General features: G+C 42.1%; 1 long non-coding RNA gene across 1 annotated transcript in view; it reads left to right on the forward strand.

The window, feature by feature from the left end:
- LOC149623055 (uncharacterized) overlaps positions 1-13,875 on the forward strand; it is a 103,638-nt gene that overhangs the window by 47,725 nt on the left and 42,038 nt on the right. The gene's annotated exons all lie outside the window — the stretch shown is intronic.

Genomic DNA, 13,875 nt, shown 5'->3' on the forward strand with positions numbered 1-13,875 from the left:
CCATGCACAAGGGATTCAAAGTTCAAACCCAAATATCCCGGGCGTTAGGCCATCATCTCATTGAAGTACTTGAAAATATCCAACTCCACATCGGGCCCGCGCATGCACCATTCCAATTCAACGCTTTTTCTTTGCCAGCAGCCCTATTTTGAAAATATCCGCGCTGGCTCTTAATTCTTATGAGGGCATCAAAACAGAAAATGCAAGGACAGAAAGAAACGTGATCCTTTGTTGATTGATATCTTTATATCCTTTTGAGGGGTCCCGTGTCCGATTTTGGGCGCGCGTCTGACCTGAAAGGACCTACTTTCGCGAATCCCAATCTTAAAGAGCAGGCAGGCACGAGGCGGCGTTGGCGTTAGCGCCTTTAGTGTATAAAAACTAACAAATTGTATTGTACGGGTCCGAGAAAAATACAACGAGAGACGCGGGCGTGAAAATGGGGCCCCTGACGAGGGGGCCCCCTAAAAGCAACGCGCCTTGTACATTTCTTTCGGAGAGAGCTAGTCGTAGTATTAGGCAACGGAGCGAGAGAGAGGTATAGCCGAGATCGAGTAGAGTCTTGGCCGGGAAAGATCCCCGTCGACTTCCGGTCGGTGTTCGCGTCTTCCAGCAGCCGCGGAAAAACTATCCTCAGCACCTCATACAACCCATCGTCCGTTATTTGGGGAGCTCGGACAGGTGCCACGCGGCTACCGTGCGGCTCAATTAGAGCGAAGAGATAGCGCTAAAAACAATTAGTTTCCTTGAGGTAAGGTGCCTTCCGGCGCGGGGAATATGCCATGCATTTTTACCGTCATAATCAATTACAAGATATAAGTAAATATGGAAATCTATTAATTTGGAAGCTAAGCTAGCTGGGACCATACTGTTTCTTAACTTTGACCTCAAGCGCTTTAGGGTTGCCAGGATTTTGTTATTACAGCATCGATCTCGCCTTTGGAACTGAACCGAATTACAGATAGCCGAAATCAGTCCATGGTAGATGGACATCGGTTGAATCGCACACGTCGCAAAATGACTGGCAACACTTGTTCGCCCACTATAGTTCCCCCAGCGTTTATCTTGTTGGGGGGAAAGGTTTGTCCTACGCGTGGAGAAGAAATCCTTTTTACGACCTTATTTTTAAGGATAGTCTCTATGTATTATTTGGCGTAGGCGAGGGAAGATGGCCGCCGTTGCCGGCCGGCAGATGGACCAACATTTTATTTGTTGCGCGGAGGTCCGCGTGACAGAACGCCATACAAGAAAGAGTAAATAGCCAGAGGCCATTCTTCCTATAACTTCGTAAATAACCATCCCCCGAGCGAGCGAGGTTCTCAATATATCGAACAATTGAATCAAATTCGGCAGAAGCTAAAAATATACTACTACCGTGCAAGTACCAACTATCGTTTTATACATTAAGTCGGCCGCTATCTCCCCGTCCCATAAAGGGGGTCCTGACGTCATGGCTCCAGCAATACCACCATCACCGCCACTTTCACAGAAAACGAGAAATAAATAGCTTTCATCCCCAATATATTGAATGCATTCTATTTTCGATTCTATAGTCATCATCGGACTATTTTGTCGTCTATACGTAGACAGTGACGTCACTCGTACGAATATCGAATAATGAAAACCGAAAATCCTTTATTACTAGAGATGTCAATCGGTTATTTACCGCACGTAAATTACCGGTAATTTACCAAATACCGCGTAAATTACCGATTTATATCTTACCGTAATTTTAGGATGATAATTAACCAGTAAATTACAAAATTACCGCGGTAATAAGTCTGTTAAAACATAAAATACCATAAATAACGGTAATTTTTGTATTTTCAAAATTTTAATCTGTAATTTACCCGGTAAATTACCATTTTTAAAAATTACGGTAATTTCACATCTCTATTTATTACGAACTTAACAAGCGCGAAATCTATTACGTAAGTCGAAAATTCATAAAAAAAATTACAATTGAAAATGCCAAATATTTTTAGGTTAACCTTGACATACAATTTTGATAAGATACCCAAGACCAATTTTGAGTTCATTAATAAATGCCCGAGTTAACAATTAAATTCCCAGACTTTTCCAGGTTTTCCTTGACCAGTCTACGCTCATCACGCCTATACTTAAATTTTAAAATTTAGCACTTCAATAAATGAACCAAAGAATAGTGAACTCCGGTGTCGTTTAACACGAGGGCGTTACGAGACCAAAATAGGTGAAAACATTGATCAAGGCGGTATATAGAGGGGGTGGGGGAGGGGAGGGGGTCGATACTCGGTAAGATCTTGATCGATCGATCAGAGCATCATCGATCTACACGGTCGCGTCGACATACGAGAAAGAGGGGTCGGACATTAAATAAAATTCGTCAAGATAGATCCCCTCTAAAATAGCTTAATATTTAGTCGAGTATCCCACTTCCGGTTTTGGGTTTTGGGTTCTAGCTTCTGTAGACGCGAGCGCACACGCGTTAATGCGTATTCTTTGGATTTAAAGAGCGATCTATCAATGCCCAAAAATGAAATGAATAGAAGTGGATCGAGGGGCATACACACAGACATACATAGCTTGTCGAACAATTTTTGGAATTTAGTTTCGTATGTCAATTTGAGGGGCGGCGTCTCCCCCGCCGCCATTTACGAATTAGAGAGGACAAACGCCCAAATTGAATGATTTCAGAAATATTTTTAAGATTGATATGACATGATATGGATACGTGTAGGACTACATGGCTGCATGCGCTCTTAATTTTTGACGCCTGCGCGCCGTAACTAATGCACGGTCCAGATTTTGCCCCCCCCACCCCATGAAGGTAAGAGACACCGAATAATAAAAGTTACGAACATTGGAGTGTTTAACAGATGACACATTAATTAAAGTCTTATAATTAAATTAATCAAGTTGTGTTAGGGGGCCGAAATCTGTCATACAGAACTATATTTTCGACTCAAAAAACGGATTTCCCATAGAACCAACCGACTCTAGGCCTACTTCGGTACCATAATTACACCCTGTAGCATTATAGGAGTTCTTGGTGTGTACCAAGATTACATATGTATACAGTTGTAGCGGCCATTTCCCTTACACTATGTCCCGCTCGTTACCTAACTTTTATTCATATACGCGTTATCTTTACAAATTATATAGCGCCATAGAAAATATGGCGGGTAATTACGGAATGCACTATAGCTGTTTGGACAATATCACCAGGATATAATAAGGTATTCGCGTTAAGTGGGCGTGTAGCCTATAGCATGCAAACAGATGCCTGATGTCTATCGGGGCTTGTTAACCGGTAATTGGTATAACAAAATAATAATACCATAGACCAAAAAAAATAAATATAGAATACTATAATAATAATGTTTGTGGTTCCTACCTGCAGCCTTATCTTGTTACGGCGTAATATTGTTGGTAAGATTCTACGTGATCTCAGTTCAGTTGGTCAGTTCAATCAGCCGACATCAAATAACGAATTCCTAACATTTGTATTTTAAATCGGATCAACCTGAAAATTGAGTAACGTGATTTAAAGTCAGTTTTCAAATCGGGTTTTAAAAATGTTGAGATTTTTTTTTTCAAAACTACACTAATTTAATAATCTTAATTTATGTATGACAAAATGGATGACGCGACCGAGCTAGGCGTTCCCTTCGCTTTGTCCGTCCCATACCGCCCACGCAACCAATATAGTTGCTTCATCGATTGGGCTCCTAAAAAAGATGGTCGATCGACACGTCTGCTAGCTTCGATCTAAGCGGGGCATAAACCCCCGGCCAATTCTGAACCCCCCCCCCTTACTCCCTTCATCGACGCAATATGGATCAGAAGCCAGCGAAAACATTCAGGAGCATTTTCTGTATATATTTTTCAGAGTCACTTCGTGGCATTTATGTTAAATTTGACATAACTAAGCCTTCACCATTTTCGTCAATTTCAGGTATAATTCTCAGTGTTTCATTTAGAAAATTCAAAAGGAATCTTGTCTCCCAAATGTCCATGAATTTTACTATACCTAAAAATTATAAATTTCTCCGAATTTTCCCTGACGTTTTATTTAACAATTTAGTTCCCTGACATTTCCCGGTATATTTTACGACCCCTGACATATTTATCGTAAGTATAATCAGGGTTCATACAACTTTTGGAAAACAAATTTCCCTGAGATTTCCAGGTTTTTCCCCATATACTTCCCTGAGTTTTCCAGGTTTTTCCCGTATATGGAGCCAATGTTAACGAAGGAGGGGGGGGGGCAAATAGGACTATTACATAATCAATGGACATCCCCGTATCTCTAATGTAACCAGAGTTATGAGCCCCCAAAGTTTAGTGTAATGTTAATCCTATGGAGGGGATGTTTATGAACATTTTGCTTAATTACTCAGCCCCTGAATGACGCTAATTTCCCTGATTTCCATGAATTTTGCTAAATATTCGAAATTTCCCTGAGTTTTCCCTGAGGTTTTTGTCAACTATGTATTTCCCTGATTTTTCCAGGTTTCCCCTGTTTTCCAGGTTTGTATGAACCCTGATAATCGTCGACATTTTGTTTTTCAAATTCCAACGTGACCGTTCAACTTTGCAATTTTTGTAAACCTTAGGAATCTTCCCCGCACTAAAATGAAATGCATGCCTGCAACATTTTTGTACCAGCATGCATTTGTTTCGTAAAGTTTTACGCTTAATTAAGCTTATATTGTTTCGAAGTCGCTCGAACGAATTGGCGTATATCAATTGTAGAGATCGCGCTGACGCGTTTGGGCTTTGGATAGGAAGGAAGTTTGCGGTTTTGTCCTTTCTCGGGTATGGGATGACGATTGCGCGATTTGCGGAGCTGCATGAAAATTTATTCTTGGCAGCTATAGGCGGTGGTGTTGGTACATTGTTTCGGCTCTTAATGAGACGGAAGCCGAATCAGCTACATGACGCACTCGCGTGCAGCGTAAAGTTTGTCTTCTCCTCCCAAATTCGTTGGCCAACTATTGTTTCTCGGCTCCCGGAATGCCACAGAAACTACAAAGGCATCGGATACAACACCCGCGGATGAACAATTTCCGTCAACAATTAAGACCAGTCAAAGCTAGACCACTTTATTAACTCGTTGAGGACCACCACCACTGAGCCTCACTGGTCCTCAGGACCACATTTTTGATTCAAACCCCGTTAGCCTCACTGGTCCAAAGGCTCCCTTTAATAATTCCAACTGAACTACATAGGGTAAGAAGAGGCACTGGCCCTTGGGAGTCTGGGAAATAGCGCAACACGTCCTGGGGTCTAAACCATACAGTTTACTAATTGCTTGGGCCCGTAAGGATTTATGCACCTGCAGCTTAGCTACCGAGCTTTCACGAGAAACTTCAAAGAAACTCAAACCCGGCCACGAATTAATTTGGCGAGATCGTGTCCATTCCCTCGACGTTTTGTTATAGTTGAAGCGTTCCAAATCGGTATCTTGACTATAAGTTAAAAGGGAGGCGTTTGGGCTGCCATTAAGCCTTAACAAAAAAAAAGGAGCGTGAAAGTTAACGAACACTCCCATTGTCTTTTGGCCGCCTCGACAACCATAGAGAACATCAATTCCAAATGACAACTCGAACCGATTATCACACGCCTTCATAAATTTCAACCTTATCCCTTAAATCGCGAAATTTATAAGAGGTCAAATTTTAACCTCGGCTAATTGACCTATACGTATATATTTCAGGCTCTTATCCATAATAGGGTAAAGGTCAGAACAACGCGTTAACTTTCCTTTCCCAGAATAGATGTTGGGAAATCCTTTGTTGTCGTGTCGGCAAAGAATGTCTTTACACGCTATCTCACCAGTATACGCCAGGCAGTCAAGAAACGAGTAAAGAATGACATCAGAGCTCGGCTAAAATCACTCAAAATGGCCCTCACGCCTCTTTCCCAACAAAGAGCACTTTATCATCTAATTCACCTTAGAGAGAACTCAAATACCCCAAATACGCTAAATTATAATTCAGAAATACACAGTGCACTGTGGACAAGTGAACTTGTGACGCGTGAAATTCAATTTCTCTTTCTACGTACAACAAACTCATGATTTAAGCTAGTAGTTTAATTTAAATAATTAGTTCACTTCTAAGCCTGGGGTCATAATGAAGGAGTGTGGGCCCCGGTTCACTTCTAAAGTTTCAAACCCCTAAAAGGATAGATAGCTAGCTCATTAGGGTATACGGTGCATGCGTGTAAGGCGACTATAGCTGTTATACAGCGAGCGATGCATTTTGGGTAGAAATTCGCTGTTTCTCGCCTCGGAAAACAATACTCAACAATAGGCTACTTCTATTTATAGAGAGCGAAAAAAGGAAGGACTCCCTGGCTAAAGGGGCTCCCTATCATTTACAAGCCCGCCGACACTTCATCTTTCTACACAGAACCCTAAAACAGAGAGCGAATGCAAGAGACAGATCGAGAGGGTTATACGTGTATTTCGAGCTGTTTATACGAATGTCGAAAAATGTATAACTCGAAAAAGCCAATAAACTAAACTCTAATTAATAAGTGTTTCATTGCAGAATCCAAGATATAATTTGAATTCACATCATTGTTTTATATCTAGAAACTATTTCACTGTTTTGGGCTACAGAAAATTCCTCCCACTTCTCTCAGCGGTCAGTGATACCAGGCCCTTTGTAAGTCAAGTTGGTCAAGCAGTTAAAGGCCGACTTCCAGCAGCGAAAAGGGTTCTAGCGAACTGTAAACCGAGCATTGAGACTAACAATGGAGTAGGGACCGTGCACCGATTTTCGAAGCCCCGCTGGGGTAAAGGTTGGAAGGGTTTTATAGCGAACTGAAGATGAACAATAGAGAATTTCCTTCAGAGGAAAGCAAAAATTTGGGATGAAAAAGGATTTCTATTGTTTATCTTCTGTTCGCTAGAACCACATATAGCACGGTTTTAAGTTAGTTAGAACCCTTCCAACTTTTGACCCAGCGGGGATTCGAAAATCGGCACGGTCGCGCCATTGTTAGTCTCGATTAGCTCAATTTTCAGTTCGCTAGAACCCTTTTTGTTGGAAGTCGGCCTTTAAACTGAACTGTAGCCTTTCTCACACCAATCTCTGACATTGTGGAAACTGCGTATACATATTGGGACAGTACAGGATCTAAGAGACGAGCGGGCGCGGTGCATGATGGGGCGCGTGCGTGGAGGAATGGAATTTCCTTGTTAGAGAAAAGGGGTGAGAATGTTATACAGCTTCCACACTCACTCACACATCCCAGTCTCGTTAAAACGTTAACGAGCGTGGTTGGGCCGGCCATTGGGGTGGTAAGTTCATTTCTAACAGCGCGTCTTCTATAAAACACTCATCAGGGCGCATGCATTCGCAAAAACAACTCGGCAACAACAGACATTGCGAACTATACATATAGCATAACGAACCATTACTGTCCGGACAAAAATATAGATGGTGCATGCGTAATGTGTACAGATAAGCGCCATTGCAGTTCAACCGACTGATTTCAGCTCGTAGTATTCAGTAATTATCACTCGGATCTAAACCCGAGAAGCCCTAATAACAAATGACTGGCAACTAGAGACGAGTCGGGCCCCCGATTTAATCGGGCTTTTTCGACCCGACCCGACCCGAACCCGATTCGGGTCGGGTCGGGCAAAATTAATTTCAAAATTTTCCGGGTCGGGTCGGGTTTTTATTTTAATTTTTTTTTCCGGGTCAGGTCGGGTCGGGTTTTTATTTTAATTTTTTTTTTCGGGTCGGGTCGGGTTAAGTTTATAATTTTAAAGTTGGACTCGGGTCGGGTCGAAAAGAAAGTCGACCCGACTCGTCGCTACACCTAACTAGAGACGAGTCGGGCCCCCAATTTAATCGGGCTTTTTCGACCCGACCCGACCCGAAACGGGTTCGGGTCGGGTCGGGCAAAATTAATTTCAAAATTTTCCGGGTCGGGTCGGGTTTTTATTTTAATTTTTTTTTCGGGTCGGGTCGGGTCGGGCTAAGTTTATAATTTTAAAGTTGGACTCGGGTCGGGTCGAAAAGAAAGTCGACCCGACTCGTCGCTACACCTAACTAGAGACGAGTCGGGCCCCCAATTTAATCGGGCTTTTTCGACCCGACCCGACCCGAAACGGGTTCGGGTCGGGTCGGGTCGGGCAAAATTAATTTCAAAATTTTCCGGGTCGGGTCGGGTTTTTATTTTAATTTTTTTTTCGGGTCGGGTCGGGTCGGGCTAAGTTTATAATTTTAAAGTTGGACTCGGGCCGGGTCGGGTTAAGTTTATAATTTTAAAGTTGGACTCGGGCCGGGTCGGGTTAAGTTTATAATTTTAAAGTTGGACTCGGGCCGGGTCGGGTCGAAAAGAAAGTCGACCCGACTCGTCTCTACTGGCAACCCTAAAGCGCACGCGCGCGGTTAAAGAATTAATATCCTTAATGTTATAGCTTTAAGTACCGTTATATAAGTTAAGCAAACAATATACGTGATAAAATATTTTAAGCCGACTTTGTATCTAAAATTTTATATGGCATGCACCATTGATGGTTCGCGAATCTCGCCTGCAGTATAACGAGAAGCGGTATTGTTGTCGAAACTCTGCAGATTTAAGAGAATGATTTTGGTCGTGAATGGCGCATCATGGTTCTTTCTTCGGAATACACTATATATACGAGAACGCCATAAAGAATCGGGTTCTATTGTGGCGTATACAGTATATAGTATACGGGGGGGGGAAATATACATAGAATTTCCCGTTAGCTCGTTAAAAGGCGTAGTAGGAATAGGATGTCGGCCGCGCGCGCGGGCAGCTGCTGTTGTCCCGGGATAATATCAGCCCGTTTACCGTCCGAAGGGGGTATATATGGTGTTGGTGTCCTTACTCTTCGGGCCTAAAAGTTGTTTACGGGTAGGATGACGCGTGCCAATCTCGTGGCGTACCGAATTCGCCCCTTCCCTCCCCACCCCCCCCCCGACACCGGACGTCTACCCTTCGACCCCTAGACACTATTCCACGCGCACCACCGTCGGAGCAAGGGGGTGAGGGACTCCGCTATACCATAGTGCGCCTGCAGTCAGACTCAGACGCGAGACGAGTTAGAAATAAACAACAAAATACTATACTAAAAGCGGGACGCCAGCGATTCAAAGGGAAATTTGTTCGCAGCTGTCCTTCTTCCAAATTAAATACCTCACTCCGTTTTAGCCAAGTTTTAATAATTCCAAGAACAATAGCCCCTTCCAAAAAGTTTGACTGCCTTCTGCATCTTGTTGTTTAAGTTCTTCGCGCATGCGCACTTGGAGCTAAAAAACGTCATATCTAGGTTGTGAACTAGGCTATGCGGGGAAACTACCTCCTGTTTGTAGGAAGAACTGAACTGACTCAGACTAAGAACATTTTTTCAAAACTTTTTGGAAGGGGCTATTTTCAAATTCCAGTTTGGTTTTAAATTGTGATGAACACAAGCCGATGGCACTTTCTTCAAAGGCCGACTTCCAGCAGCGAAAAGGGTTCTAGCGAACTGAAAACCGAGCATCGAGACTAACAATGAAGCGACCGTGCCGATTTTCGAAGCCCCGCTGGGTCAAAAGTAGTTGGAAGGGTTCTATAGCTAACTGAAAGCCGTGCAATGTGGTTCTATATCCAACTGAAGATACATAATAGAAATCCTTTTAAATTTATTTCCTCTCGAATTTTTGCTTTCCCCTGAAGGAAATTCTCGATTGTGTATCTTCAGTTAGCTAGAACCCTTCCATCTTTTACCCCAGCGGGGATTCGAAAATCGGCACGGTCCCTACTCCATTGTTAGTCTCGATTAGCTCGGTTTTCAGTTCGCTAGAACCCTTTTCGCTGCTGGAAGTCGGCCTTTAACCGCGATATATAGGTTCGAGGTTATTTTAGCGATACATTAGAGGTCTATATCGGTTTAATTGGTTTAAATAATCGTTAAAAACCGGTATCAGTTCGAGTAAACACTTTGATATCGGCCGCGTAACTACAGTTTTAGCTATATTAAAAATAAACCGTTTCGCGTCGCAATATGGAGATCGTAATTAAGCCATAATGTTGATTGATGATTAATAATCTTAGGATAAACAAATTAGCATAAACCTTATTACTTTAAGCAAGCAGTAGAGGCAATATCCGTTATTTCACGTATTAAAGGTAAAGATGAATGGACGTGGCGGCCTATATGATGATCTCAACAACCAGAGAGAGAGAGAGAGAGGGGGGGGGAAGGGGAATTTCGCAGACTGCAGATGACTATATATTTCTTTTATTATTTTGTGAGTGGTGTGTGGGTGCACGGGTGATGCTTTACCGGTCTCACTCCCACGTGCCATCTGGCAAACGCGTAAACAAACAAATATCCTCCCCATAAAGGTGAGAGAGAGAGAGGGAAGGAGCCTACCTAGATCGCCCCCCAGACCTCCCCCCCCCGATTGTTGTTGTTGTTTCAGCTTTTTCGGTTGGCCCTGATTTCCAGGGAAAACCGGTAAACAACGCGTCGAAATCAATGAATCTACCAAGTGTCAATCCGCGTAGCACCCTGCAGTAACACCCCCCCCCCCCCCGGTGCAGTATACTACGCCTCTTCCATTCTTCGAAGGAAACGTTGCGTATAATAGAACTCTTAAAGAGACTCAATATCAACCTCCATACCCGTAACAAAGGGAAACTTCGAGGGAAAGGACACTACGACCATGCCCCGGCGCACTCACGCACCCAAAGCTCAAAATGTCTTTTTCTTTAATGATTATTATAAATGCAATAGCGATTTTTGTGACCACAAGTATTTAAGGTTTGGAAAGGTGACAAATAGGACTATAACATACTCAAAGGACATCCCCCTATCTCTAGTAGAACCAGAGTTATGAGCCTCTAAATTTGAGTATCGCGTTAAGCCTAAGGAAGAAATGTTTATAAACATTTTGCTTAATAACTCGGCCCCTGTTTAACGTAACCCCAAGTTTCAAGTATCCTTGGAAAGGGGGCAAATAGGACTATAACATACTCAAAGGACGTCCCCGTATCTCGAGTAGAACCAAAGTTACGAGCCTCTAAATTTGAGTATCGCGTTAAGCCTAAGGAAGAAATGTTTATAAACATTTTGCTTAATTACTCGGCCCCTGTTTAACGTAACCTCAAGTTTCAAGTATCCTTGGAAAGGGGGCAAATAGGACTATAGCATACTCAAAGGACATCCCCCTATCTCTAGTAGAACCAGAGTTATGAGCCTCCAAAGTTTGAGTGTAATATTTAGCCTATGGAGGAAATGTTTATAAACATTTTGCTTAATTACTCGGCCCGTTTAACGTAACCCCAAGTTTCAAGTATCCTTGGAAAGGGGGCAAATAGGACTATAACATACTCAAAGGACATCCCCCTATCTCTAGTAGAACCAGAGTTATGAGCCTCTAAATTTGAGTATCGCGTTAAGCCTAAGGAGGAAATGTTCATGAACATTTTGTTTAATTACTCGGCCCCTGTTTGCTGTAACTCCAAATTTATGGCATGGTTGCAAAGGGGAGAAATAGGACTATAATAACATATTGAAAGGACATCCCCGTATCTCTAATAGAACCCCGGCAAATTTAGGAGATAGTTCAATGATAGATCCTTTGAGAAATACGAGTGTCCTAGCCCCCGTTTCTTCCGAGGTATACACTCAGTGCCCATTTTTGGGTTTAGTCGCGGATTAAGACGGAGGGGTTCTACTTCTCGAGATTGAGTCGCGCCTGACGACGGTCTTATTATTTAGTCTATTGAAAATAGGCGTTCTACCAAGCTTAACCTCTAAGAAAAATACTAGAGGATTATACGCATTTCAACAAACACATTCAGCTCCAAAGTAAAGCTTTCAAAAATTGGGGGAGAACTAACCGAACAAGCGCTCAAAAAATATGTAGCTAACACTTTAAATTGGGAGCATTTCAACCCCCCCCCCCCCCACCCAAAATAAAATTAAATAACTACCCCTTTAAATTCTAATGCCTTTATCTCTTCCTTTGCAGTAAAACGTTGCCGACTTTAGTTTACTGAATTTTTATATTTTATATAATTTTTTAAAGGGATTCGTAATACTGGCGGGAAGAGAGCCAGGCTGCCAGGCTAGACATCTCGGCCTCCCGTTACGCGAAGAAGAAACTACCGAGGAATATTTTGGCACGCGCCACGTGGGGATCAAAAAAGGGCGGGAAATAAAAAAAAAGAAAACCACGTCGCGCGAGCTAGGTGGTACCAAATCCCGGGAAAAACGGGGATGGGGGATCTTCTCCCCATTGGCTCAGCTGAGTGGCACGCGCCCGGCCTTTCATCTCGAACCGCGCGCTCTCTCTCACTCTCCTTCCATATGACGTAATATATATGACGGGAGGGTTCGCTCTCACTAACCTATACAAAAACAACCTCACTCGTCCCTAATAGAAGCCATTCACCGTACCCTAACTAGCCTTTAAGAATGGTGTCGAGCCAGGTTGGGGAATTGCAGCCTGGAAAACGGATGATTTTAACGGTGGGAAATATGATTTTCAATCAGTTTCTAAGCTTGAATTTCAGTATAGGGGACTCGATCATTTTTTTAACAATTTTTGGAGACCAATAAGACGGAAGGGGGGCCGACTAAAAATAGAGATTTAGAATTTGCTAGCCTATGATACGGGCCACAAATTTCATTGGCTCGTTCGGAATATAATACGAACATTTATCAAAACCTAACCTAAAAAAATCGAAATTTAAAGAATCGCCAACGAGATTCGTTTGACGGTGACAGGTTTATCGATTTGATTGGAAATCCGATGCTAGACTCGGCGGACGGTTGCCCAGGCAACCGTCGCTCTGTACATCTTCCAGATTCAAAACACTCGAGGAAGCGGGGGGGGGGGTACTGACTGACATTTTTAGCAGCTAACAAGGTCTACAGTTTTTATAGTTTATTTATGATCCTTAAACTTAAGAAACGTAACAACTTAAGCCTTTGACTAGTGGTTAAATGAACATTTCAAATTCCAAGCGCGAGGAAATGAAAATTTCAAATTATTTAGGTCCAGCTAATAGCGCCTCAGGTGAGAGAATTTGGCAACTTAAATTGCCAAAATAAAAATAAAAATTGGCGCTGCGCACAGGCCTTGATTAACGTAGGCAACGCACAAACGTTGTTAAAATCAAATTGCCTTACCGAAGGCTACAGTGAAGCGTAAGCTTCTATACTAAATCCATGATCTAGAATAGACTCTAGATAGTGACATTTGCCATCACTTAAGCCTTGGCTATTTTTTCGTACCACGAATTACTAATAAAAATTGCCTCGACAAATTTGAAATAAATTCACTTTCTAAAACGCCAAGGAATTTTATAATAAAAATCAAACTGACCTTAAACTTGCCAGCGAGTAGTTTTCCATCCTGATGAAAGATGCCGGGACAAAGGTCGTCGGACGCCAGTGACCAACACTCGGCAGAGCGAGAGCGAGATTTCGATTTTTTTCAAGCAGACGAAACTAAATAGACTAGCCACGCCAGGACGATGTCGCCGTCTGGTGACTTTTACTCCAACTTCGCTACGAAAAAAATTAAAATACATTAAATAATTAATTAATTTCGGTTATTAAATGTATTTATATTAAAATGTAAATAATAAAAATTATATATTCCATAGATTTCGAACGAAAATTATAAAAAAAAAACATTCTTGGCTTTGACATTTAAATGATCAAAAAATCACTAAGCCTTGGCTATGATATTCCTAAAATATAATTAAAAAACTTACATCAAAATCATTTCTAGGCATTAAATTATTTAGTAATTATTTTGGAGTACCTTAAAAATATTAATTTCGACCAGTTTTAGCTAATTATTAAGCTTAATTTAATTAAATTTACTAATTTTACCGAAACGA

Source organism: Phalangium opilio, unplaced genomic scaffold, assembly GCF_054372755.1.
Source record: "Phalangium opilio isolate 3A_F unplaced genomic scaffold, DU_Popi_V2 ptg000115l_1, whole genome shotgun sequence".
Classification (NCBI taxonomy): Eukaryota; Metazoa; Arthropoda; class Arachnida; order Opiliones; family Phalangiidae; genus Phalangium; species Phalangium opilio.